The sequence below is a fragment of the Periophthalmus magnuspinnatus genome, chromosome 6 (genome assembly GCF_009829125.3).
Source record: "Periophthalmus magnuspinnatus isolate fPerMag1 chromosome 6, fPerMag1.2.pri, whole genome shotgun sequence".
Taxonomy (NCBI): Eukaryota; Metazoa; Chordata; class Actinopteri; order Gobiiformes; family Gobiidae; genus Periophthalmus; species Periophthalmus magnuspinnatus.
This window is the reverse complement of record NC_047131.1, coordinates 2507313-2534632: the sequence shown is the minus strand read 5'-3', so window position 1 is coordinate 2534632 and position 27320 is coordinate 2507313. Positions and strand designations below refer to the sequence as shown.

At 40.1% G+C, this 27320-nt stretch overlaps 1 protein-coding gene across 1 annotated transcript in view; it reads right to left on the bottom strand.

The window, feature by feature from the left end:
• The window catches only part of LOC129456323 (zinc finger protein 469), a 64052-nt gene extending 37204 nt beyond the window's left edge, over window positions 1-26848 (bottom strand). Inside the window, exons 1-2 of the mRNA XM_055222515.1 lie at window positions 26810-26848; window positions 7101-7190 (exon numbers count right to left, since the gene is read on the bottom strand). The gene's annotated coding sequence lies outside the window, so the exon portion shown is untranslated. The remainder of the gene's footprint in view (window positions 1-7100; window positions 7191-26809) is intronic.
• Window positions 26849-27320: the final 472 nt, after the last annotated feature.

The following is a 27320-nucleotide window of genomic DNA, read 5'->3' as shown; positions in this document are numbered from 1 at the left end:
CCAGTTTTATATTGTGGTATATTTGCTCTTCCAACTCCTTAATTCTACTTCCAATCTTTTAACTGTCCTATTATAACTTTTGGATTTATATCCAGTGTAGTTCATGATTTCATGTCTAATAAAGGCTTTGAAGGCTTCCCAGCAAACTCAAACAATAGCCTTATTTTTATTTATCAAAAAATATTCATCTATCAAGTGAATACATTTCACAAATTCAGGATTATGAAACCAGCTGAAACTTAATTCTAAATAGAGGGGATGCCATTTCTGAAAAATTACATTAAATAGATTGGAGCATGGTCAATAGTACACTCTCATACCAGCCTCTGCTTACATTACATAACCGACCATTGGATATAAAAAAAATAGCTGATTCTTGAATATGCTTTGTATTTGTTAGAAAAATAGGAGAAGTCATTTTTATTCATATTAGTGTGTTTCCAAATATCAGTCGACTTTAGATCACTCATGATTTGATGTATAACTGATGGAGGTTGTTGATGGGTTGTATCTATCCCAGTAGATGGATTCAGATGCAGTTGTCCTGGGTACAATATTACATATGTATAAAGCACAGAAACAGGGTTTTACTCCATGTAACTGATGCTGCTGCTTTCAGGTTTCAGCTCACAAATCTGGATAAAAGCTGACTTGAACTCGCACATATCCAAACCCTCGACACCTTGTGGCAGGCCAACCATCGTCACATTTGGACACCTTGCTCTGTCATCTTGGTCTTAAAGTTTAAACTGCATGAGTCCACTGAGCGCTTCAAGTTTTTCAACTTTATTTTTCAGTTTCAACACACTGTCTTCTGCTCGGCTTATTCTCATTTCTACCTCCTCCCTTCGTTTACTTTGTGCAATTAGGTCTGATTTAAAATCCTTTATTGCCGCCAACGTGTCACTGGAGTGGGTTTTTATCTGTTAGTGTAGTTCTTTTAAAACACCCCATTAAATGACTGTTGGAGGGCGCTTCATTTGGTGCGGAGTGTTTCTCTTCGGGGTACGCACTCCTCCCAGTATCAGCAGCTGCTGTAGATCGTGTAGTCATTCTGCCAATTTGGACTGGTGTTTTAGACAACTTTTGATTTCCTTTACAGTTTTTGCAATTGAGACTCCCAAGTCTTATTTCCAACATGAGAAATGCCTTACTTTAGCACTGAGATCTCTCAATAAACATAATTTAAAGAGAGTTTTGGAGCCTGTGAGAGCAACCTGTCGTCAGCAGCAGGGCAAAACCAGAAGTGTGAAAGAGACAAGTTATTTTAAAACTCATTGTACTTTGCCTTCCAAATACAACAGTTACTTGTAGTTTTTGAAGATTTCTTTTGTGTATATAAACGCACACCAAAACAGATCTTATTATCGGGTTATCAGATTATTCTGGTTTTAGGATTTTCATTGGGCTTGTAAACGTACCCAGTGTCTCGCCCCAAAGCAGATATTCATTGTTCTCTGCCTTTATTGCGTCACTGAATTCTCTACCTGCCAGTGTCTAACCAGCAGCGTTTTTCCACATTACAAATGGTGTGATCTAGAAGTGCTATTGTTAATAATTGCACAGATGAGATTGTGCTTTTGGCAGTTAAACAGTTTAGCCTTGTGTTGCGTGTGCGTTGTGAACAGTACGTGGACTTGCTGTCAGACACATGACTAAGGGCTTTAGTCGCCACTGTCTGATCTGGAACACTGACACTTGGCTCCACCGCTGCACATATATAGATGCAAACTCAATGTTTTACGTCATACGCAATTCAGCTGTGGTTCAAGCTTGAGGTTAGACTTCTTCTGGTGGTGCTGAAGAGGAGATTTTTTTGAAGATGCACTATGTAACTATGCTTGTCTGCACGGAAATGGTATTGCTTTGTTTAGAATGTTCCATAGTTTGGGATTAATCTCCATGAAGACAAGCAGGTGGCTCCACAAGGCCAAGTCTCTGGATAGGAGACATGAAACATCCTAGCGAGCTGAACACAGAGCATCGTTTAAACTTTGAATATTGATTTTTACTATAACATTGTATCTGCTAGTTTGTTTTGGATGAATCGAGATAAAATGGTTATCACTCTGCCTCTTAACACAAAGCTCGTGGATTCTGTGAGGAGTTTGCATGTTCTCCACACGTCTGGGTAGGTTGCCTCTCGGGGATTCTGTTGTACAATAGTCTCATACAGAAGAAAGGGTCAAACGCAGAGGGCAAATTTTTTTACGGTGACATGAAAAAATACCCCAACCTTTCCAGAGTCTTTCCTTAGTCCAACATTAGTCATGGTTTAGATTTGGTTATGTGTTTAACATCATTTAGTCTTGCTTTTAGTCATTCCACCCCTTTAAGCACTTTGAAAACCAAATATTTTCTGTGGTGTTACTATAAAAACTTCGGTGTGGAGGTAACTATGGAAGCATTTTCCAGTGAGGACATCCCAGTCTAGCCTTATAAGCTTATTTTAGCCATCATTCCTTTGTTACTCATTCTACTCTGACCTAATTCCCCAGATCCCAGACGTCACTAAAAACAAACTGATCCACTTGCATTCTTTTTCCCGTTAATCTGCAGGAAACAACCACACACCGGGATCACCAGTAGCGGAGGATGAGTCAAACCAATGGGAAGCATCTATGGAATGAGTGTCTATGTGGGGCGCATGATTCAACATCACGCTACCAGCAGGTCTCGTAAAGCTGAGCCTGTTATTCCGACTTTTCCGATTGCGGACAGCTTTTTATGGCGGCCCCAAGACTTGCAAAAGCCAAATTGATGAGTAATGGCACTGCTTATGGGGAACAGTTGAACTCACCAGTTAACATTATTTCTGACTCAGATTTGAATATGAGCAACTATGTCACTGTGGGTTAAGTGTTTACCGGCTACCATGACAGGTTTTTATTCTGCACTCTTCTCTTTTAATATTGATTTTATGATGATTATTTGTGATTATTTATGTTTGATTTGTGTGATTTTAATGTCTTTCTTATTCTGTAAAGCACTTTGAATTACCTTGTGTACGAATTGTGCTATACAAATAAACTTGCCTTGCCTTGCCTTACCATCTGGTTGCTGGTTCAAATTGTGTTGTTTCTAGCATGGTAAGACTTTACAAAAACCTGGTTTGCTTGGTTCACAGCACATAAGATAAAAAAAAAACCAAACACATTAATGCAAATAGTAGTATATCAAATGACCATATAAAGCAGGGGTGTCCAAACTTTTTTCACCAAGGGCCACGTACTGAAACATATTTGAAGCTGAGGGCCACAAACCAGTGTCGATACAGGTTTGACAGAGACATTGTACCTTTAAAAAGACTTGGAAGATTATTTTTAGGTCTGTGTCACAACGCAGTGTGATGTTATTCAGGTTATAGAGGGAGAATCTCTTCAATTTGTAGTAAAAAACAAAAAACAACAACTTCCTGATCAATTGGACCAGTTTAGGAGGAGGCATGAGGGCCAACAAAAAATGATCTGAGGGCCGCATTTTGCCCCAGGGCCGTAGTTTGGACAGCCCTGATATAAAAAAAAAAACAAGCAGTTAATTTAGCTTACAATAAAAATAAAATATATTGAGTTATATCCATCAATTTCAGAATGATAAAAATTAGGACCATTGTTGAAGTAATAAACAATGAAAAAATATCTTCTGAGTGGGACAAAAGTCTTCAAAATATCGCATATAATTGGATGTTGAAACCCACAAATACGTTGAAACAATCTTAATAAGTAAATAAATATATCTAAACTAGTCAAAACAACTCGCCAGTGGAATTGCATTTTAATTAAGTCAAGTACATCTAAGTGTGTTTTTGCAGAGTAGAGAAGATTCAGCCCCATTTTTCCCAGCACTTCTTCCAGTAGTTTTGACTTTGAGTTCACCATCCTCCCACTCGCTTCACTGGAGACAGACACTTTAACAAGTCTGTCCCAGCGGGCAGCAGACAGACACAGAGCCTATTTTTAGATGCTCACAGATTACATTATTTTCTTGGTCTTTTGGTAATGGGCTTTTAACAGTTTGATGGGGGATCTCTCAAGCCTCCCCCAACGCTTTGACTCATCTGACCCCTGAACCACGGAGGAGATTCGCCAAACTCTGACATCACTACGTTTGCTATGACTGGATAAAACAAAACTTAAGCCAGACTATACAAGGGCGAAAGCAGGACTAATATAGTTTAAATAAGGATTAAACAAACTAGTAAAATAAAGATAATCAGAGAAAGACATATGGTTGGGTAAAAACTAAGCACGGTCTAAAACAGAACTAAACCAGAGTCAAAACATGTACTACCTAGATCAAAACTGAGTCTCAAATAGAACTGAACCAGGTCTACTCAAACTAGCGGATAAACCAGGGCATAAATCAGAAGTTAACCAAGGTTTTAAACTGGGCTAAACTAGGATTTAACTGGGGATAGACCAGGACTGAACCAAAGTATAAAAAAACAGATTTAACAGGGGAGTAACCAGGACTAAACCGGGACTAAATCAAGTCTAAATCAGGTCTAAATCAGGTCTAAATCAGGTCTAAACCAAGCCTAAACCAGGGAATAAACCAGGGAATAAACTAGCTCTAACTCAGGACTAAACCAGGACTAAACCAGAGATAAACCATGGGGTAAACCAGGCCTAAATCAGGGCATACACCAGGACTAAACCAGGACTAAACCAGGACTAAATCAGGGCATACACCAGGACTAAACCAGGACTAAACCAGGACTAAATCAGGGCATAAACCAGGACTAAACCAGGACTAAACCAGTACTAAACCAGAACTAAACCAAGACAAAACCAGGACTAAACCAGGACTAAACCAGGACTAAACCAGGACTAAACCAGGACTAAATCAGGGCATAAACCAGGACTAAACCAGGACTAAACCAGGACTAAATCAGGACTAAACCAAAACTAAACCAAGACAAAACCAGGACTAAACCAGGACTAAATCAGGGCATAAACCAGGACTAAACCAGGACTAAACCAGGACTAAACCAGAACTAAACCAAGACAAAACCAGGACTAAACCAGGACTAAACCAGGACTAAATCAGGGCATAAACCAGGACTAAACCAGGACTAAACCTGGACTAAACCAAGACAAAACCAGGACTAAACCAGGACTAAATCAGGACAAAACCAGGACTAAATCAGAGCATAAACCAGGACTAAGGACACAAGTCTCAGGCAGATCCGCAACCACAAAAACTCCATTGTACAGCTAATAAAACTCCAGCTTAAATAAAAATGGTAGCCAACTCAAAAACACCAATTTGCCATGACACAAAAAAGCACAAGTGCATCACATCATTTTCCCCAGTCTCCTCGTATGACCTGCTCAGAGAATTGTGCTAAAGCATACTGTATGGTGGCAAAGCAATTAGCATTTAGGCTGTTTGGGAGGAGGCCTGGGAACTTACTTCACTGCTTTCCTGCCCTGGACCCACACCTAAGTCTGCTGTCTAAACCTGGATTGGCACTGCTGGTACAATATGGCGAGGGACGGTGGGTAACTCTGGATGTAGCTAACCCTAAAACTCATCAAACTTCTGCAGAGGTCTATTTATTTATTTTATTATTATTATATTTTGACTGGCCTCCTTATAATACAGGACAAAAAAAATCCATATTTCCCAAGTTGATACTTCCAATGCATCTAAAATTCATAATTAGTCATGATCCGACGTTGAAATATAACAGTTAAAGGTGTATTATGTAACATTTCTGCTGCTTGCTTGTATCCTTAGAGATATTCTTACTTTGCCCAGCATGGAATTAGCCTTATACATCTTCTTGGAGAAAGTTGATGGTCAAATCTGTGGAGAGGCGACCCCGCAAACTAATTGAACATACGCAAGGTAGATTGTTTAATGCCATACCGTGGAACATTTCAGGCAAAGCATTAGCACCTCTATGGAGACAAGCTGGTAGCAGGCATCCACTAGAAATTTGAGTTAAACATTTGTATTAATAGCGCCAATATGACTGAAATGCTGAGTATACAGTCGTGTGCGTATAACTTCAACACCACTGAAGCTGAAAGAAGCGCTATGCCCCTGTGCGTTTTACTAGCCCAGCGCTAACTAACCCATGCTACTATATAGAATACAAGCTTCCATTCCATAGCTTAAGTATGTCTCCCTTTAAAAATATCCTCAGGAGGGAGTTTTTTTCCCCTCACACTTCATTTGAAGGAGTGACATGGTGTGGTAGACTTTCTGGCTGCTAAAGGGGCAGGAAATCTTTCATTAAAACGTGACGAACTGCGATGCTGTGGTACTGAGAGTACTTTTAACGGGCTTTGGTTGCCATGATATGCACACTTGACAAACTTATGCATTTGACCTGGTGGTAAAAGTCAATTGTTATGTTTAGGGGTCCTGACAACTGCTCTCAAACTTCTGTGGCCTTCCAGAAATTATAGAGTGAAGTGTTAGCAACGTACCACAATGATTCTCACTAGTGCGTCCCAAAATATATACAGAAGAAAAATGACAAATGAACGGACCAGGATTCAAATTTCTGAATGTAAATGTAAAAATGGTAAAACGAAAGCCACCCAAAACCTAAAAATGCCCTGTTTAGTGGATTCTCTGACTCCTTTGACATGGATTATCAAAGATTTTACACAAGTACAACAAAACCATTGCCACAACTAAACATTTTTTTAGCTTTTACTGTGTAACTTTTCTGCTGGCCCACTTGTCTCCATGGAAATGTTGCTTAGAATGACATTAAATTTACATACACTTTATATCGCCATGGAGACAAACAGGTGATGCTGCCAGGCCCACTTACAGGCCAGATCTTTGGAGAGGTGAGCCCACACAGTGCAGAACAGAATGCATGCTTTGGTATCTTTAGTGATAAAACACCTGTAACTGAGTAAATACAGGATAGATAAGTATGAGTGGAACATCCCTAACAAAGCACAAACAGCTCCATGGAAACAAGTAGGTGGCCCAAACCAGAAAAGTTACATAGTGCTTAAATACAATGGTATGTTAAGTAAATAAAATTAAAACCCCAAGTACATCAAATAGCCACCGTCCTGTCTAACATGACTTAAAAACACAGTTCTATTTAAAGCTTGAAGATTACATACCAATTAATACGCGACACAAGGACATTCTGGCGTCTCTTTCAAGGGTCCATAAAAAGCTGGCAGATCCATCCAGGGAGCACGAGGGTGGGTCTGTAAAAAATGAGTGTAGCTGTTAGCACTCCATTGGCAGCCATATTTGAGGGTGCTTCTTCAAAGATGGCTATGCCCCTGAACTTTGATATCCTCACAAACCCAGAACAAAGAGGGAGAGGGGGAGTCATAAACTACCAGAGTAAAGAAAGTGATAAAGGCACACCAAAGCAGGGCAATCACACAGGAACATCAAGGCTCCTCAGATACTTCATAAGAACTGACTGGAACTGATCTGTTTAGTATCATAATGACATTTAAGACTGCGTTTACGACTCTCGAGCAGCCTCAGTAATACACTACTGAGTGTCTTACAAATGTGACGAAGTATTTCTTATACAATATGAGGACAATGATACAATATAGGCTAAACATAGGTTGATGTTTCTAATGAAAGTGAAGGCTACTTTACAATTTTACTGCAGCTACGGCAAAGCATTGTTTGACAATTTGTACATTTCAGATTACTGAGTTTAAAGGTACTATATTAACCAAAACTCACTCCTGTGAGAGTTAAGCCAGATTATAATACTGTTACCAACTTAAAACAGACCTGGGGTTGTGTTTGTTTCATTCATGAAGTGGTATTTTTCAAGTTAACAGCTCCTTTTACTTTTATTTCAGTAGAGTTTGGCAATTCCAGGGCTGAAATCAATCAATGATTCTAGTGAAGGAAGGTGTGAATGAAACAACAAACAATACCCCGGGTATGTGGAAACAACATTATAACACAGATCAGAAAATAGCATAATGTGGGCCCTTTAAAGGTGCACTATATGACTGTTCTGGTGGAGGGTCTGCCACACGCTCCATGGAGAAGTATTTTACACAGTAAACCAACTAAACAGCTGTTTTATTGCATTCTTGCAATTGCAACTGCATTCTAACATGTAGCCTGGTGTCACCTGCTTGTAGAAAACGTATCTGTCTCCATAGAGACAAGCAGGTGGTTAGCAGAAAGTTAGAATGCAATTGTAATCGCAACAAAGCAATACAAAACAGCTGTTTAGCTGATTTCCTGTAGCCTGTCTCCACGGAGACGCTAATCTTTTTTTTTGTCATTTTTTAACATCTTTGCGGAGACAGGCCTCTGGCGGACACTCCATCAGAAAAGTTGCATAATGCACCTTAAAATTACGTCCATGATTGCAAAAGACTGATTCTTTATTTCTCAATAATAGCAGCGTATTTCCACCCACCTCCACAAAGACAGTTTCATGTTCATAGCACCTGTTGAATTTGGACCACACTGTCTATCAGAGCCGTCCTTCTGTTTATCCTCACACAATGGACAAGTGGACAGGAGCTGGCTGGCTTTAGCACATCTGATAACATCTCATTGCGTCTTGATTGTCTCCCAATCCAGGGGAATCCCTAACCCCATTCTCCCCTTTTGGTGTAGCACGCCGTTTCTACAAGACACCTAAGCTCCTCAGACATGCTTAAGCTGCTCAAATAAAGGTAGCACACACAGAGAGTCCATTGTGGTTCAGGCGATGATCTGCCTGTTTAGTGCGCTATTGTTAAAATGAGTCTGAGAGCTGGTGGTATCCCTTTTCAAGTGCATTAGGCTGTTACTATACGCTGAACTGAGACCAGACAAAGCACTGTGTAAATCCTGGTTTTACAGAGAATGACAGGTTCGATTGCAGTGAAGAAGTGGTATACTTTCAAACAACAGCTAAAACTCTGAATGGATGGAAAATGGAGCTACATTCAACCTAGAAAACTGTATTTACCAACTCATTCCTAGCTCTTGTCGTCTGTCTGCTGTCATCCAATCAGCTACCAAACTATTCATATAACTGCACTCCATCCCCTGTCCACCTTCACATATTTTCTACTGTGACCTTCCTTGGCCCCATTAACATCACAGCAGCACCGCCGTGGACCTCTTCAACCTCTCCATCTTATTGTTTAGGCCCCAGGGAAGAAGATTTTCTGTTACAAATTCATCATTTTCTCCAACTAAGTTTATGTCAACTTTTGGAAGAAAGATTCTTTACAAAACGCTCTGTGCCATCAGATGATGTCATGAGGTGGAGTGTTCTTTCTCCTGTGTGTTTTTAAAGGCGCAGTGCCTCATTTTTACTGCCTTAAAAAACAGAACAGAATCATTTTAAATGGTTTGCAGTGATCCAAAGTTATTCCTCACTTACCCCATATAGTACACACCATCACTGGACTCTTGATTGAAAAAAACATTGAAAAACTGAGAGCTAAAGGAGCTAGTGTCTTGTTTTCATGCATTTACAAAGTGGAAATTTATCAAACCTGGACTAATAATAATAATATAGGATTTTGAATGCAAACAGTGAAGTAAAACGATGACTTGTAATCTATGAAACACAAATATTGGCACTACTTTTTTCACTGCACAAGCATTTATTCAACACTTGTGCACATCAAATCTCCAATCATTCATTCATATATATATAGTGAGGCTACAGGGGTCCATTGTCTGCTATGAAAACAACCCACTTTCTGTTTTATGCATAGCCTTCCAGAGTCAATACACCCTTATGATAATGCTGATGATTTAATACGGTGCTAACATGTGAGGGCAGCCTTCCTACGGCTACACAAACATCGCACAAGGCAGCGTCAGCAAATGGATCTATAGCTTCTGTTTAGCCCACTGTGAGTTGATGAAGGCTAAAATCTTACAAACTATCACCATCGCTAGCTTGAGATGTTTTCATATGATACCTCTGAGGCTTTATTCCATCCGCATGAACTGACTGTGCAGCCCCCGCAAAACTGAATCCTCTTTCTCTCATCAGCTCAATGGAAATAGTGCAGGTATGTGGGATCGCGTTGTTTTTACAGTAAGTGCGTTTTCGCTAATGCTATGGATGGTTTAGTTTTGTTATGCTCTTTCCACTGCTAAAGATCACCAAAAATGCCAAATAGACTAAAATACTTCTTTTAAATACTGTCTTCCGCTCCTTATCTGGAGCTGAGTACCAGGCCAAGAGCACCTAGCTTGCAGATTAGCTTTTTCTGCCTCTAGAACACGTGTCAAACTCAAGGCCCGTGGGCCAAATGTGGCCCGCCACATCATTTTATGTAGCCCGCGACAAGGTAAATTAAAAGGTATGATGGTCTTAAAATATCAGTTTATCAGGAGATACACAGTTACACAGCCATTTCTTTAAATCTATGCAAATCCATATGCAACATTTATAATCTGAATAAGTAATACATATAGAAATGGTTAACTAACAAGATTAAAAAGTAGTTGCATTTATTTTACATTACATTTGGTTGCATTTTGTTACATTTATACAGTCTTACAGTTACATCTGGCCCTTTGAGATCAGCCATTTTGTTGATGTGGCCCTTTGTGAAAATGAGTTTGACACCCCTGCTCTAGAAGAATGAGAAAATGTTATGCTAATTAGCTGGATTTGAACCCGGTAGTGTGTATCAACATTTAACCACTAATATAAAGCGATCTCAACTACATTCAATGCATAATACTGTTGTTGTGTCCTTGGGCAAGGCACTGTTAGTGTAATGCAAATACAATAAAAACAACATTGCAAACATACAGTGGAAAACGCTATATTTATAATCAGTTTTCATTGGCTTACTCCTGTCTATGAGCTTCTGTTTGGAGACTGATGAAGGTTAGCAGTTCAATCTCAGCTGCTAGCGATGCATACTGCTGTTGTGTCCTTGGGCAAGATTCTTCAGCTACCTTGTCTTTTGAATCCTTTGACACAGAATAATGGCAGCCGCACATCTATCACTAAGACTGTGACGAAAGAATGAAAGAATAATGCACCATCTTTGAGCATCTATAAGCGCTGCATATAAGTAACACATTTTCTGTATTATTAAGGGACTCTAAGCTCTCCGGTGTGCGTCAGCGGGCACACATGGTTCACATAATGTCCAGGACGACATGCAAACTCCGAAATGAGATCTGGACCGCTGCGCTGAGGCTGCAGCAGACAGCTCCAGGGGTGGGCACAGTCCGGCAGTCGAGATGTGCCCAACAGATAACACAGGGAGCCCGCAGAGCCCATCTAAATGCTAACACATGCTGCACTGTGAGAATGCTCATATAAAGGATCCCTACCACCAAGGTCCCGACACTGTAACCAGTACAGAAGAAGTCTCACCAGAAAGTCATGTCTGAAATCTCAAACAGCCCAACCAAGATCCAAATAAAACACACATATATGTCCACGCTTATTGAATTCAACTATTGGAATATTGAAAACAGTGGCTCTGACTGTGAGAAAAGACTTTTGCCATGAAGAGACTGTTGATGCCTCATACCAAGAAGGTCTCAAGTTTGATCCCCAGACAGCGCGGTCAAATGTTTGCATGTTCTACCCATATCAGTGGATTTCATTGGGGTACTACGTTTTTGTTTTTTTTTCCCCAGCTAGACACTCGTGACTAAAATGATCACTCAAATATAAGGTTTTCTAAATAGTTGCTGTTATCACATGCTCCTGGCACGTTGCCCAAGTGCGATTGAATTATGGGTCAAATACAGAGAACAAATTAGGACAATGAAGTATTTAAACAAGCATGAAAAATGTCCATGGCAAATTAATGAGAGAGTCAGGTGTTGCCAGATTCCATTTATACGTTACATGGAATGCAGGAGGTCACATGTGAGAGCAGCCATATCAGGACTGCCAAGTTATGAAGGATCAGAGCAGAATGAATGAAACTGTAACTCAGATTATATTGGTACAATTTATGACAGAGATCCAACATAGTACTGCACTTTAGAAGTTTAAAATAACTTGCTACTATTGCACAACCAATGGTAGAACCTAATGAAGTAAAAGCAGTAAAGTACAAATCTGAGGCATCTGTACTTAACTTTAGTACATTTTAGAGTGAATACTTTTTACTTTTACATCACTACATTTGAGAGCAGTATCTGTACTTTCTACTCTGCTACATTTTTTTTTAACTGGACTGATAAGGAGAAGTATATTTTATTATTGTTTAAGACCTGCTGAAAAGAAAGAAACACCAAACAAACAAACAAACAAAAAAAAAAAACCCTAAAAAAAATGATTGATTCAGCACAAAAACGATCAAAATCACTACATTTGAAACTTCATTACATGTCAAAATAGGTGCAAAATAATTTTACTTTTTACTCTTTAAGTTCATTTTTAAATGGGCACTTTAACTTTTACTTTAGTATATTTTTTTTTCATTTTTTGAGTATTTCTTTGCTCAATTATCTGTACTTTTACTTGAGTACTTGTTCCACCACTGTTGATAACCACAACACAATAAGAAACAATAAAATGAAGTGTAATCAATTATGCAAAAATATGCTGGGATTTATTTTGAATAGAGTGACTTAGACCTAGAAACACACACATACGGACACAATTTGGTGCATTTGAATAGTTGAGCAATACCTCTGTAACGCCGGAGATTTCTCAAAGTAAGTTAGCAGACATGTCTATTCACACCCTTCAAATCTCACAGAAATCTCATATGAGCCCTCAAAACGTATTCAAAGTACAAATAAGCCTATTCACTTTGCATTAAGACTACAATGGCCGAGCTTCTGTATAGTCTCGTGGAGAGAAGCGTTGCAATGGGGAGCTTGGGTAAGACATCAAAAAAGGGATTTTAGTGAGCAAATTAAAGCGCAATTCAAACAGTCTGACACACCCTCCAAATGATTATGATTAACTGTAATTCAGAGGCAAGATTGTCATTACCCCAACCCGTCCCACCTGCATCTCCTACTCGCTCACTATACTCATTTTATACGCTTTTCAGAACAATACGGCAAATGAAATCTTATCTTATGGGGGAAATTGTAAAACTTAAAGGAACTACGCTAATACATTAAAACATAAATAAACTCCAAAGCACAAAAGAAGCGCTGTGCGTCTAAACCCGCTCGCAAAGATTTCACAAAAAATGATAAATAGCTTCATCCCTTCACTCTGATTCCATTCAAATGAGCACAACAGAACTGCGCTGTATCTTCTTGCATTGTGTTGACAAAGGCAATCCGTCATTTCAAAATGTTTTCTTAGCCAGTGTTACCAGAAGAGGGAGTCAGACACTTAATCCAACCATTCAAGAGTAAAGTGAAAGAGAACTTTGACAAAAGAATAGGTTTTCAATTCATACATTTTAATTTAGAAGATGTGAACTGTCAATGCAGTTTAAAAATGGGATAAAATACACAGTGTTATCGTGACTAAAGAGGAGTACCTAGCTGGAGGATTAGCTTTATGTGCATCTATATAGGGAAAAAAAATCTGTCTACAAATTATTATTTCTTAAGCATATGAACTGGGTTTGCAGTATCTAGTAATATTCATTCTCTGTTAAAATACATGGGAAAAAAAGCGTTACCATGAATAAAAAGCAACAACACAATAGAAACTGCAGTGTCCTTCACGCTCCCTTCTTCCCCCTCGTCTATGCCCCTGCTCTGGCTCTGTTTGGCCGTCCCAGCTGTGCTCACTCCTGTGCTGGGTTTGCAGTGTATACAGTGTGTCTGACAGTCTGCATGCTCTGTATACTCCCAGCCATAAACACTGTGAGGAGTGGAAGTGCTGATCACAAAGATGCACCCAGAGGTGACGCTGGTACCTGGTGTGTTATGTTTGCACTAATGCTAAAGCTAACGCTAAAGCTAATGTTTGCATGAAGCGTCCTCCCTCGCTGTCACCCAGATGTGCATGTGAGAGGAGACGTGGCTCACACTGGGTTTCTAGAGTTCAAGTGTGTTTTGTCATGTGTTTGGAATTGCCTAAACAGATGAGATATGCTGTGTATGGAAATGTGTTGTTTAAAATAGAATTAAACTGGCAATTAAGGATTATTCATGTGTTTTGTGCTCTACTTCTGGTTAGTTCTTGTCCATGGCTTTCCTCATGTCAGTGTCTTGTCTTCAACTTAAACTGAAATTGCACGGTTAATCAGAAAGAATGAAGGCAATGACACTTTGGGCACATACTTTGCCGAGTCTGTCATGTATCATTAATAGAGGGAAACAATATGTAATCAGCACATTTTGTAAATTCTTCAAACGATGAACAATAATATTTGTGTCTGGGGCCCTCTGCTGGTAACTGTTGGGAATGAGCCATGTTGAAAAGGCTAAAAGCAGCATGGCTAATTCAATACATGATGAGGCTCAATGGTACACTTTTTGTAGTGAATACATTTTAAACTGTTAAATAATCTGTAAATAATCATAATCAAAGTACTTTATATGGACAGTTTCAATTGGAATCATTGATGGCTACCTCAAAAAGTCAATTTAGCATAATGCAATTGAATTAAACGGACCTTTGTGTGTACAAAATGGGCTGACATGATAATAATATATAATTAACATGTAAATGAGCACACACATTAGTTTGAGGGACTTTGTTTGTTCCTGTTCTAGTCCTGTTTTAGTCCCAGTCTAGTCCAGGTTTAATCCCAGGTTTTTGAAGTGGTGTACAGGAGCCTTACTGGTTGAAAAGAATATCTATCTAGTCTTCCACGGCCAAGAATACCTTATTGGCTTGAGTCCACTGTAGTCCTTTGCCTGGTCCTGTTCTAGTCCAAGTTTAGTTCTCATTTTAGTTCAAGTTTAGTCATTTTTCAAGTGGCGTGTGGGCAACGTTACAACTCCAAAAGAATATCTGTCTAGTCTTCACCCTGATAACAATGCCTTATTGTTTTTCTACTTTAGTCCCAGCATACACTTTGTCTGGTCATGTTCTGGTCCTAGTCTAGCCCAGGTTTAATCCCATTTTTGAAGTGGTGTACGGGTACGGCAGCCCTACTGGTCCAAAAGCACATCCGTCTAGTCTTCCACTGCTAACAATGCCTTATTTTCCTGAGGCCTACAGTACAAGCCTTCACTCTCCCATGCCGGCCGCCTTTATGGACACAAGTATAAATGACCCACCAGTCTGTTTGTGTGTCTGTGCATGCTAAAGTGTAAACACGCCTGGCTCCGACCCTTTGAAGCTGACCACAGCGGCAGGGAACTCCAGCCAAATGGCCACAAAGACCCACACTTTGGAGTCTCAACCATCTGCACTTTTAAATATAACTACTCCCAAAATACAAAAACTCACTCTCGGTTGCCAAAAGTAAAAAAAAAAATCTAGAGTTAGCGTATGACAGCCTTAGCCCTAGTTCAAACAGCTATAGAAAACAAATGGATTTTTGGTGCGATCATACCACATAGGTGAGGCAAGTGTGTTTTGACAAGATGACAGCGTTACATTGAAAACCCGGGGATCTGCAGAGTAAGTCGTGAAATACGGCCAGTCTTAAAGCAGCTATGCCCAACTGCAGGGTCATTAGCCGGCCACGCAGGGAGACCGGGCTCTGTTTACACTGCAGCTCAAGCATGCCTCGTAGAGAAAAAAAAGACAGGGCCAGTGGAATGTCATATCATAAGAGTAGTATTTTTGATGCTACTTAAAGGTGAACTGCGTAACTTTTCTCCTGGATGATCCGCTCACTTGCTCGTCTCTGTGAATGTTATTGCTTTACCTGCAGTGGTGGAAAAAGTACTCAGTTTTGTTACTTAAGATAAAGTACAGATGCTGGAGCAAAAAAAAAAAACACTTAAGTAAAAGTAAAAGTATCATATGAAAAGCTTCTACTGATGTAAAAGTAAAGTATTTCTCACAGATTTGGACTTAATAAAGCTAAAAAAAATGTAGTGATTTTGATACAGATTTGTGCTGAATTTTCAACAGAATCAATGGAATCTTTTTATTCTAGCTGTTTTCATTTGTTTATGAATGGCTGAGAGTTTATTTTGAACAAGTAACATATAACCACAAATGGTTATATGTCACTCTCAACTCTCAGCCATTTCTGCAGGTTTCAAACAATAAAAAAAATACTTTTACTTTTCAGTCCTGTTAAAAAATGTAGTGGAGTAGAAAGTACAGATACTGCTCTCAAATGTACTGAAGCAAAAGTAAAAGGTATTCAAATTAAAATGTACTTAAGTGACGTACAGAAACCTTAAAATTTTACTTAAGTACTAAACTACTTTTACTTTACTACATTCCACCACTGTTTACCTTCTTTCACCATATGACAATATAGTTATGTTATGTATTTATTGCTAAAATGCCCTGACATGTATTCTTACTGTGAGCGGAGTCGTCTACAACAGTAACTCTAAAGCAAACCTGAACCTTGTAGAATTTTAAATAACAACTTAGTCCCATTAAGTTGACCATTTTTCACCAGCGCATATAAACTGAATTTATATTTTGTCATAACTCATCACAAAAACATGACATTTGCTCTTTGCATCTTGCAGCCCTATACTCCAAACCCACCAGAAGTACCAGACTTTCCACTTAAACCACATCTTTTTCTCATAACTGAATGGAAGCAATCACATCTCTATGGAGACAGGCAGATAGCTGGAGTGTATCTTGAAGTTACAATTTGACAGTGGAATAAGTGTTATGTCCAGGGACACAACACACAGTGAGTCCAGGAAATCAAGCCCCTTTTTGACCCTTTTTCAGTTACAAATGTATTGAATTGCTATTTTGTCACATTGGCTCTCACATCTTGCAGCCTTTTACTCCAAACTCGCCATAAGTCCCCATACTTTCCACTTAAATCACATCTTTTTCTCATGACCGAATGGAAAGATCCTCATCACCTCCATCGTCTCGTCACGTCATTCCAGCCCTCTCCGACCGGAGCAGGGGCCCACACAGAGAAGCCCCTGCCTGTGAACTCCCTGAGCAAACAGCCACAGAGAGAACAGAGAGGGAAGTGGCAAACATGCCCATTTGAACCGGAAATATTCGGCGGGACTGGGCGGGTCGTCTTTTGAACCGTCAGCCTGGCAAATAGACGAGTGTTTGAAGGCCAAACAGTGGGGATGGCAGAGCTCTCATGGGGAATCTGACAGTAGAGCCAGAGAAGATCCCAGCTCTGGCAACAATAAGCTCAGTCATCCCCAACACAGAAGAGCTCCCTTCATGAGGAGAAAGGTGCGTTCGCAGAGCAGCGGTGGATTAACACAATTACTTAGCAACAGAGGTGTGGAGTGCCTGCGAAAGGAAAGGCCGGGATTTGGGAAAAGAGGAAATCCACATAACGGGAGATAGTAATTTCATGAACCATAAACGAAACAAAACTGTCTATATGCACCCCAAAAATCTGATCATAATCTGTTTTCTGAGTTATGAGATTATTGATTATTGAAATGTAATGTAAACTTGACCGGAAAAAATGCGAAAAAGGACAAATAGCGAAGACTAAAATGAAAAATGTTAAAACTTGACAAAGTTGTTTAAAAAAGATCATTGCACTTCAAATCCAACATGTACTCTGAAAAATGTATTAAAGCCAGGTTATAATGTTATTACCTCCTTCACACACATTTGAGTAATCCTTTATTATTAGTCTGTCTACATCTCCAAAGCTCAAAATAATGCTCTGTTCCACCTTATGATGTCACAAAGTGGTAGTTTTCAAGTGAACAGCTCCTTTTACCTTTAGCTTAGTAGAGATTGGAAATTCCAGGACTGAAATGATCCAAATGATTCTAGTGAAGCCGTGTGGAGTTTAAAAACACAGTGGAGCACTTCCTGTATTACCACACGATGACATCACAAGGTGGAACAGAGGGTTTTGTCTCAACCATTGAAGCTGAAAGAACTGAAAGAAAACAAAACCGAGTAAACAACATTACAGCATAGATCAGAAAACAGTGTAATCTGGGCCCTTTAATGAAGCAACACATGTCACTAGATGTTTTTGATCGCATTTCCTTTGTGCACGTAAACGCACACGTACAATCAGACCTAATTATCGGGTTATCTGATTAGACTAGTTATCTGATTTATGCTGTTTTGCATCTATAGAAAATGCATCAAATGTTAGCAGCACTGGAGCTTCATGGGCTAAATACATCAACACAATAACTTGTTTTAGGTCTGCAAATTTTAAGCATGGAAACAAAAATGACAAAACCCCATTCATGGATAGGACAGATGATAGCATGACCAAAAGGCAGAGATTCATTATCTCATTCTTGTGTGTCAGGAGGTGCCAGGACCATAACTGACAGGGGCAATTAAAGAGGCATCAGGCTGTCAGGTTAGCAGGTTTAATCCAGGACATCTTTCATTTCTCTTATACATACAGTTTACACGGTGCTATCAGTCCCTGCTCAGCTATGCAGAAAAAATTACCCCACATGAAACCACCATTGTTTCTTCAGATCCCTGGGAAAACTTGTACAGAATACAAGAAAATAGCCCTGAATAGTTGAGAGTGGCTATCACGATGATGCATACAATTTACAGGCTGGTCACATTGGTACTTCAAGGTGCACTACACGACGAGAGGAGGGTCTGACCATCTCCTAGACTCAACGGAGATGTTATTACTTTGCATGTAAAGTACGGCATTAAACTTATCTATTACCATGGAGACGCGTTGTGACAAGCCCAGGTTTCGGGTCAGATATGAGACGAGACATTCACATTCATCATAACAATGTTGGGCATTTGGTATTGGTATTTGTGCAATAAAGACATGTATGAATGAATAAATGTGACATGGTTTGATGACATAGTGTGGCACATCCCAGGCAAAGGAATGACATCTCCATGGAGACAAGGAGTTGAAGGACACCCCTGCCAGAAAAGTTCTGCAGTGCACTTTTAACTATATTACTGGCATTACAGTTACACAACTACTGAAAATATATTTTTTTCCTGTACAAGGTCAAATTGTTTTAATGCAACGCCACATATTTTGTACAAATATACAACTTTTAGTAAGTTTCATCTTCACCAGCTGACATTTTACTGGTGTTGCTCCTGTCTGCTTCTACTGCAAACTGTGGCACTGACTATCAAACGCTGTCCACAAATGAGCCATCCCAAAATATGTAGTGGAAATAATGACAGCGCCAGATAACATTTGTGAGCCCAGAAGTCAAAGCAAAATAGACTGAAAGGTGGACTCCTCTGAACCTTCCGAAATGACACGTCAGTCAGCACTCACGAATGAGCGTGGTCATCTGCCCGTGACACAGATTGGGAATAGCAGACGGGAGCGTTTGAAGTGTAACCACAGCGCTGCAGTTCTCATGGCGTTCCCTTTAAATAGAGCATGACATCAGAGCAGTGCACAGGTTTACTCCGCTGCACCCCGCCCCAAACAAACGCGTCTCCAAACAATGTAGCATCTAGAGCGCGACGCTAAAGTCCAGCTAGGCGTGAGGGCAGGAATGTAAAGGGAGCGTGTGTTGGATTTTTGAGTAGTTTTAGCTCTGTTATAGTCGCAAGCTGTATTTAACTGGTTTCAATTGTTTTTCATGTCCATAATTATCTGTACGAAAAGTAAAAACAACACTTTATAGAAAGTTTGAGTCGGGATTTGAACCAGCTACCTTGGGTTTCAAAAGCATGCGGTGTGATGACTCTACGGCTTACACAGAATATCCTACACGGCTTTGTTGGTTTCAAATTGGTTTCTCTGCTAACCTACGTGCGTTCTAAGCAGAATTTGAATGCCTCAGTGTGCAAGTTCAACACTTCCGGTTAACTGGGAATCCCATTCATTACAATCGAGAAGTTTTACAGATAGAATAGGATATAAAATAGGTTGATTTGTGTAAAATATTCAATGTTCATGTGCACCAACGAGTCAACAATGAGGCTTTAAAACATCTCTGTCGTCCGTATAGAACTTATTTGCTGTCAAGATCAGCAGCCCCATGCAAAATAACACAACCGGAATGACAACGACGACGCCCACGGCAACAGAATAGGGTGAATATAAAAGCGGCAGATCAACTATAGTGACTGTGCAGTTTGGTGACACCTGCTGGTTTCTTTTTACATATATCTGCTCACAGGATCAGCTCAGGCATGTCAGCTGTGAAGTATACAGAACGCTGTGTAAAAATGTGTCTTACCCAACGAAACAACAACACTGTAGAGGGATTGAACGCCAGCCAAGCTACCGTCACCCACAAACTGTCCAACTCAATAAAAATACAAAAATAACAAAATAAAACATGGAATTTGGAGTATTTTTCTGAAGCGTCACTGCACAAATAAATTTAAGGATTTGGGGATGTGCTGGAGCTATAATTTACTGGGTGATTCTGTTCTCTGCCTCCCATCCTCCATCTCCCACTCCTCAAACCAGGACCCGATGTCACCACAACAAACATGACGCAAACACACATGAAAAGGCCAACCAAAGCCCTGCTGTGTTACCCTATAATCATTTAAGTCTTCTCTTCAAGACGGGGATATTTTGGCTGTCAGTTGTCAATTCAAAGTACAGTCAATAGGTCTACATTGTTTTCTACTGATACTGGTACATTTGGCACATTTCAGCAAAGAAAGCTGTCTTAAAATGGACTTGTTTTCATATTTAGATCATTATAAACGTGTGAATTCCCAAATAAAACTGGAGAATGAAGTAAGTACAGAGGAGTGGCATCTTGGAAATAAGCAAATCACTCCAAATATAACTTAAAAGTGTATAAATAATGGTGATGGGAAACAACTATAACGTGTAACATCTCTAAAAAATAGACTTTGCGTTTAAAAACTGGATGTTGACTGGATGTTTTCGGAATAAGTCTGGAAAATATATTTGTACCAGTATTTGTTCCAATCTGCTATCACTCACTGCACTGAATGATTTGGGAAATAATATTTTTCTGACAAGCATTGCAATTAATTTCGCAATTTATGTTTTAACAAATAGGATTCTGGTCAAGGTTCACGTTTTAAAGGCATCCAGGAGAAGCATCCAAAAACTATGGGCAAACATCCAGGAGAAGACTATACAAACGGACAAACTCATGCAAGAATCATATGGAATTGATGTTTCTACAGATCTAAACTACAGGGATAGCAGCTTTGTGCAATATAAGACCAGATATTTTGTTGTTTGTGGAGGAAATGATGCTGCTTGGTAATAATGCGTCCATTTAAATTGTTGTTTTTATTCAATTTCAATGAATTTTACAGCCCTACGCACAAACATGGCCCCAAATCTACTGGCAAACTGCAGAAATTGTTGGGTCACAGAAAAATACAAAGTCACCACTGATTGTATCCGGATATCATTGTCATAAGCAATTCTATCAACGAGCAGCACTGGAATGGTTTGGTCAAATCAATAATAAATGAATGAGAGTGAGGGCCCTTTGAGATAGAAGGTGTAACCCCAAAATCAGACATATGCTAAAATGGAAAGTATGCTGAAGAGTCCTGTTTGGAGGAGGAGGAGGACAATGGGAGCTCGAGGAATACATGAATAAATGGAAGCCCAGGGATTAGACTGTCCCATAAGTCATGGATTTCACATCAGCAGATTTGGCCAGAGCATCTTTGCAAGAGTCAAGAGTAGCACGTTCTTTGTGGGATGGGGAAAACCGAGTACGTATCACAACAAAACTAGGTCACAAATCAACTTGGTCTCACGTTATGTTGTGTAAAGCTCACAATATGCTGTTTCATTACTGGAATTCAATATAAAGGAAATAGGGAAAAGTGGTTGCCAAGGTGAACTGTTTTAAAGCTCCAGTGATGAACTCTCACTGTCTAAGTTTAAGTAACTGAACTGCTCTTTTCTGACTTACCTTTACAAAAACATCTGGTAGTACTATGACCATAATAAGTCTTAAAGGTTGTGGATGCACCAACCCCCACATATTTTTCCATTGTTTTTTGGGATTTGTAACAATTATTTTCAATGCACAATTGATGCTGAAATTGCAATTTACATAACAATCGCCAATTGAATCAGAATTGGCCAATTTAATGAAAAGATAAACAAATGAACAGCCAAAACAAAACAAAATTCCTTTGTTTTTGTAGTGCAACGTCGCTGTTGTGCAGTATCTAGGCAAAAGTAGGTCAGTACGCAAAGACAAGCATGTCCTATATTTGGACTACAGCATTGTACAAATATCAAAGTAATGTGATTAAGCATCTTTTACAAAGTGAAAATACTGTCTTCAGAGTAAGGTTGCCCCGGAGTTTTGTGAAGTTTAATAAGAGCCAGGTAAATTCTGCCAGTGGAGTGGGTGGAAAGGTCAAAGGGCATGACCCCATCACTCAACGTGGGAATTAGGGCATGAATAAGGAGCTGTGTTATGTAACCTTAGCAATGCGCTGGGGCACAGTCTGCTATGCCAAACATACACCGCCATAAGACCCATTATAATGTCCTTTAGGCTGAGAGGTATACATTTTATGAATATAAAGTAGTCTCTAGATGACAATAACTGTTTGGGAGCCTCTTATCGGTATTCCCACAGTTGGGATAATGGAAGATGCTCAGAGATTCCACTGTCGGGCCAAATTGAGCTTACATGCCTCTTGATTTGTGCTATGGGGCTGATATGATATACAATATGGGCCAGAGTAATGTCCTCCAGGTGGACTTGTAGAGCTTTGGGGTATAGGCTTTGCTATTTTTGGATTGAATTACTTCTTTTAAATAGGGATGCGATACAGCTTTAGGCATCAGCCGAGAGTCGATATCAACCGATACCAGTGCAGAGACTGAAAATAGCATGTATTTCCTTTACACTAAAATAAAATAAGACACAACTGATTCAAATGTGTTATGTGGCTGTTATTCATCCCCCAAGTAAATACTGAACAGCTTTGTGTAAATAAAAGTTCAAACATTATGAAACTTTCTGGGCAAACTATGACCAGTAAATAGTTTTATTACATCAGTGTTTGGGCCCAGCCAGAATATCTGCTGAACCAATATTTGGAAGACAATATTTGATCCAGCAAATGTTTAAGTATTACTGCTGTCGATACCTGATACCAATATCGGATCGGTGCATCTGTACTTTTTAATTATCACAGTCAGTTGTTCAATCAAGCGTATCTAAATTCTACTACTACTAGTACTTTAATGCTACTCCATAGTACTACCACTCAGTTACTACTATTTATTAGCCTAATTGTGCAAAAACAGGCAAACAAATAATGTTAAAAAACTAATATCACTACTACTACTAATACTACTGCATATATTCCTAGTACTGACTGGTTCTGTTGCGACAACCTCTACAAAAACTACTGCATTTACAAAAATAACATAAGTAGGCAAATGAACTGTTGCATACTTTCCCGCTACTATCACCATTTGAACTAGAGTTTCAAAGTTACATCACGGCCCGTACGAGCACACAGCGGGAGGCCGTAGCATGAGGTCAAAGGTGACTCTGGCCTCACAAACAAATGAGCCACCCAAGTGAGGCAGTCCAGCGAAAGATGCTAACCCCTGCTGCTCGCCAAGTCCTAGCAACAACAGCTAACATGTGTGCTAGCCCGGACTGAAGATGCCTCTCAATCATCACCATCTGTGGGGATACAAATAAGTACACAAACAGGCTAAGGCTTCTGGGGTGGGGGGTGGGGGTGGGGCTAAGCATTTACAACAAACGGAGAAGGCATTGGCATAGTTAGCTTCAGTCAGTTACTGGAAAATGATCTAATTACGGTGTATGTGCGAGCTAACACGGCTCAGAGGTATTCTCTGATTGGTAAATGTCCAAAAGGTAATAGGAAATGTTGAAAATGTTGATCTAATGTTGAATTCTCCAACTAAAACGCACCAGTCACATAGTCGAACTGTTAAATTCATACAGGTAACATAAGGTACGCAGTGACAGAGCGACAGTACGCAGTGGGAATTGAACCAGCGACCTTGAAGTTACTAGGTAAAAGTGTCATGGCTGCATATAAATGAGTTGACAGTTGAAATCTGGATGTGTTATCATGCCATTTGAGAAGCCTTCAGTATAAAGACTATACTTGGCTTAGAGATGCAAACTCTAAACATCTAAACATCAGAATATCATAAATTAATTATAGTTAATACATGTTTCTTCTATAAACTGTACAAAAACAGGCATAACAAATAATCTGGGAACTAAAAATGTGAAGCATCTATTGCAAAACAAGCTAATTACCTTCATTCCACGCTTGACCTGCATGACCACAGACATCTGACTGGCACTTAATGTAATTTTAAACACATTTACTGTCAAAACCAAAGTCCATAAACTGTCTTTTATGCACAGAAAAACAACTCTACTACTTCCTCCTTTGTTTGACTTACATGCAAACACAATTGTATAGCCAAAACCCGCACCGTTTTCTGCTGCCACTTTCATTTCAAAATTCTACCGCCTTCCGTCTACTTTGTCCAAATATTTTGCTCTCCCTCCTCTCTGCTCGCTCGCTCTGGAAAGTCCATTTAGTGACACAAGGAGCGTCTCGTCCATGGCAGACCAATGTTGTGTTTTTTCAATTAAGCACGGCTCCCGTACACTTTTCATTTGGGAGACCATAATTCTCATGGCCCAGCACAAAACTAATGGAAAGTCGCTTAGAGTTGTTCTTTTTTCTCCTCCGGCAGAAGTATCGGAAAGACCCGGCCCCTGGAAGCGTGTCATAGGAGTGTGGATGGAGGATAAAATTAGGGGCTAGGAGAAGTGGAAGTGCTGATAGGAGGCGCACCACAGGGAATCAGCTACAGGAGCAACAGTGGACGCCAGTGGAGACGGACGAGTACTCAGATTACGATGGGCTGAAGTCAAAATACTACATAGAAGTATCAGTATTACTACTACTACTAGTATTAATGCTGTTTGTTATTGTCACCCTGCTGCTGCATTACCTCTACTTGTCCAATTACAACAACCAGCCCTTCTGCTACTACTCCAAGGTGGGCAGTACTCAGTTATATTTACTTGAGTCACTTTTTAAAGAGATTTTTATACTCTTCTTTGAGTAATAATTATAAGTAAAAGTTTTCAGAATCTTCCCACTTTGTGCAGATCTATATTTGACAAAGTTTATGTTGGCAATATTAAACAATTTGGTGCATAAATTAAGGCTGTGTCCTTCCAACTATTCCAATTGTAACTTTTGTCTTACTTGAGTAATTCATCGGCTATGACATTGCACTTATACTTTAGTAAGTAGTGAGTAAAAGTATTGTTACTCCACACAATTTCTGCTACTACAACTAAAGTACTGTCACCATTCACAATAGCCACAAAATAAAATATATGTTTCCTACAAATAAGAAGTACACAAGCAAAGGATGTGACTGGATACATTTGCCTTTTATATACACAGCATATGTACAAGAAGGTAAAGGTACTAGAGTAAAGGTATTTGTTTATGTGTTTATTTAGATCAAATTAGCTGAAAGCAGTGCAGGCAGCTAGTTTCCCTGGGTATCAGCCTTACATGTGCTACTCCTACTATTTCTTACTCTGCTATTTGTTACTACTTCTACTACTAATACTACTGCTACTGCTACTGCTGCTGCTACTATGACTATCACTACCACCACTACATCAGAGAGTCAATAATATGCCAAGTATATATTTGTATTCAAAGTGAGTGAATTCTTGGGTGTCTAGAGGGAGTTGAAGAAGTCCAGACTCATCACATCAAGGCGTGAGTCCAGAGGCTGCAGCAGCTCCTGTCCCTTTATTTACACAGATGAGCCCTAACAGCCCTCCACATCTTTAAACAGCAGTCCGCAACGCAAATAAAAGACCCCCACCCATGCCTGAGCGCACTTATCCATATGCATACGAGTCCAACATAGTGTTTATATTATTGTGCATATGTGAAAAAGTCTAACAAACTCAAGAGCTATCACGCTGTAATCATAATATCAGTAACCTCACTGTGACCTCTTGCACTGACTGAGACAAAGAAGTATTTTTCTGCATAATCGTGATCACTAAATGCAGCCAATATTTGTGGGAGTAAATGCAAGGCTAGGAAGTTATAAAACCAAAGAATACTGAAGATGGTTTGGCAGCAGGCAGCACATTGCACAGTGGTTGAACAGTGGAAGCGGCTGGGAAATGCAAATGCTAACGGGTAGTACAATGACAGCTGTCGGGTAAGATGTAGTTTGTCTGCCAGGCCAGTAGGGGGATTGTGAAGTCCACTGATGCTAACATGCACAGTAACTTCAGCTCACTTAAAACTTAGTGCATGTTGCAAAAGTTTGAGCCTTATTTTAAAATAAAGCTGACAAAGTTTGATGTATCTGTGCTAGGTAGAAAAGACAAATGTTTACTCAAAGTTTGCTAGAATACACTTTAGTACAAAAAGCATCAAAGTTCATAGTGGAATTACAGCCTATAACCTGCCATAACAACACACATTTTCCACATTCAGAACAGTAACAGTAACTAACAATCACAGTTTTATCAACACATCAGTGCCTGTGCATCCTCACACACTTGCACACTCAAGTGAAAAAGCAAACTAAGCAAATACTTTGTCAATGATACAAAAAGTGCTTTGAAATACTAGTACATGAGTTTGGTAGAAAGTTTCTGTTATTTAAAATGTGAGTCATCTACCTACAGCTGCACTGTCTTATGAATGAGCGTATACATCCACTATGTACATTTACACTCACACACGTGCACGCAGAAGTGGGAGGGGTCTACAGCGACAAACCCCCCTGACAGATGACCCCCTTTCCCCCCATCCCATCCCCATGACAACAATCACCAGAACTCAGAAGTAGAGAGAGAGAGGTAGAAAGGTAGACACACGTGAGTTATTGGGTCCTACCTCTGTCTTACTGCCACGGCGTTTGGACCGGGTTAGCCCTCATGACAGGAGCGACCCTGTCAGTCTCTCTCTCTCCTGCGCGGCGGGATGATGAGGAGGGAGGGGGGGAATAGGGGGGGCGAGGAGGGGGCGGTGGGCTCGCGGTGACGGCGGCACGCTTCACACGCGCTCACAACAGCGGAGGACAGAGGAGCACAGCAGCAGCAGCAGCGCAGTCCCCGGGCCCTTCCACTCACGCTCTGCCGTCTGTGGATGAAAAGAGAAGACTTCATTGCCAGAGCTGGACACGCCTCCTCCCCCTGCACGCACACACACACACACACACACACACACTCACACACACACACTCTCTCCCCACCCTCCTTCCCTCCGCTCTGACTTCCACACACACTTCCAGCCAGTAGCAGCTTAGCCGGGCCCGTCCCACCACAGCCCAGGGAGAGCAGAGGGGGGAGAGGGAGGGGAGGGCAAAGGAAAACCTCAGTCCCACACAGCCAGAGGAGAGGAAAGA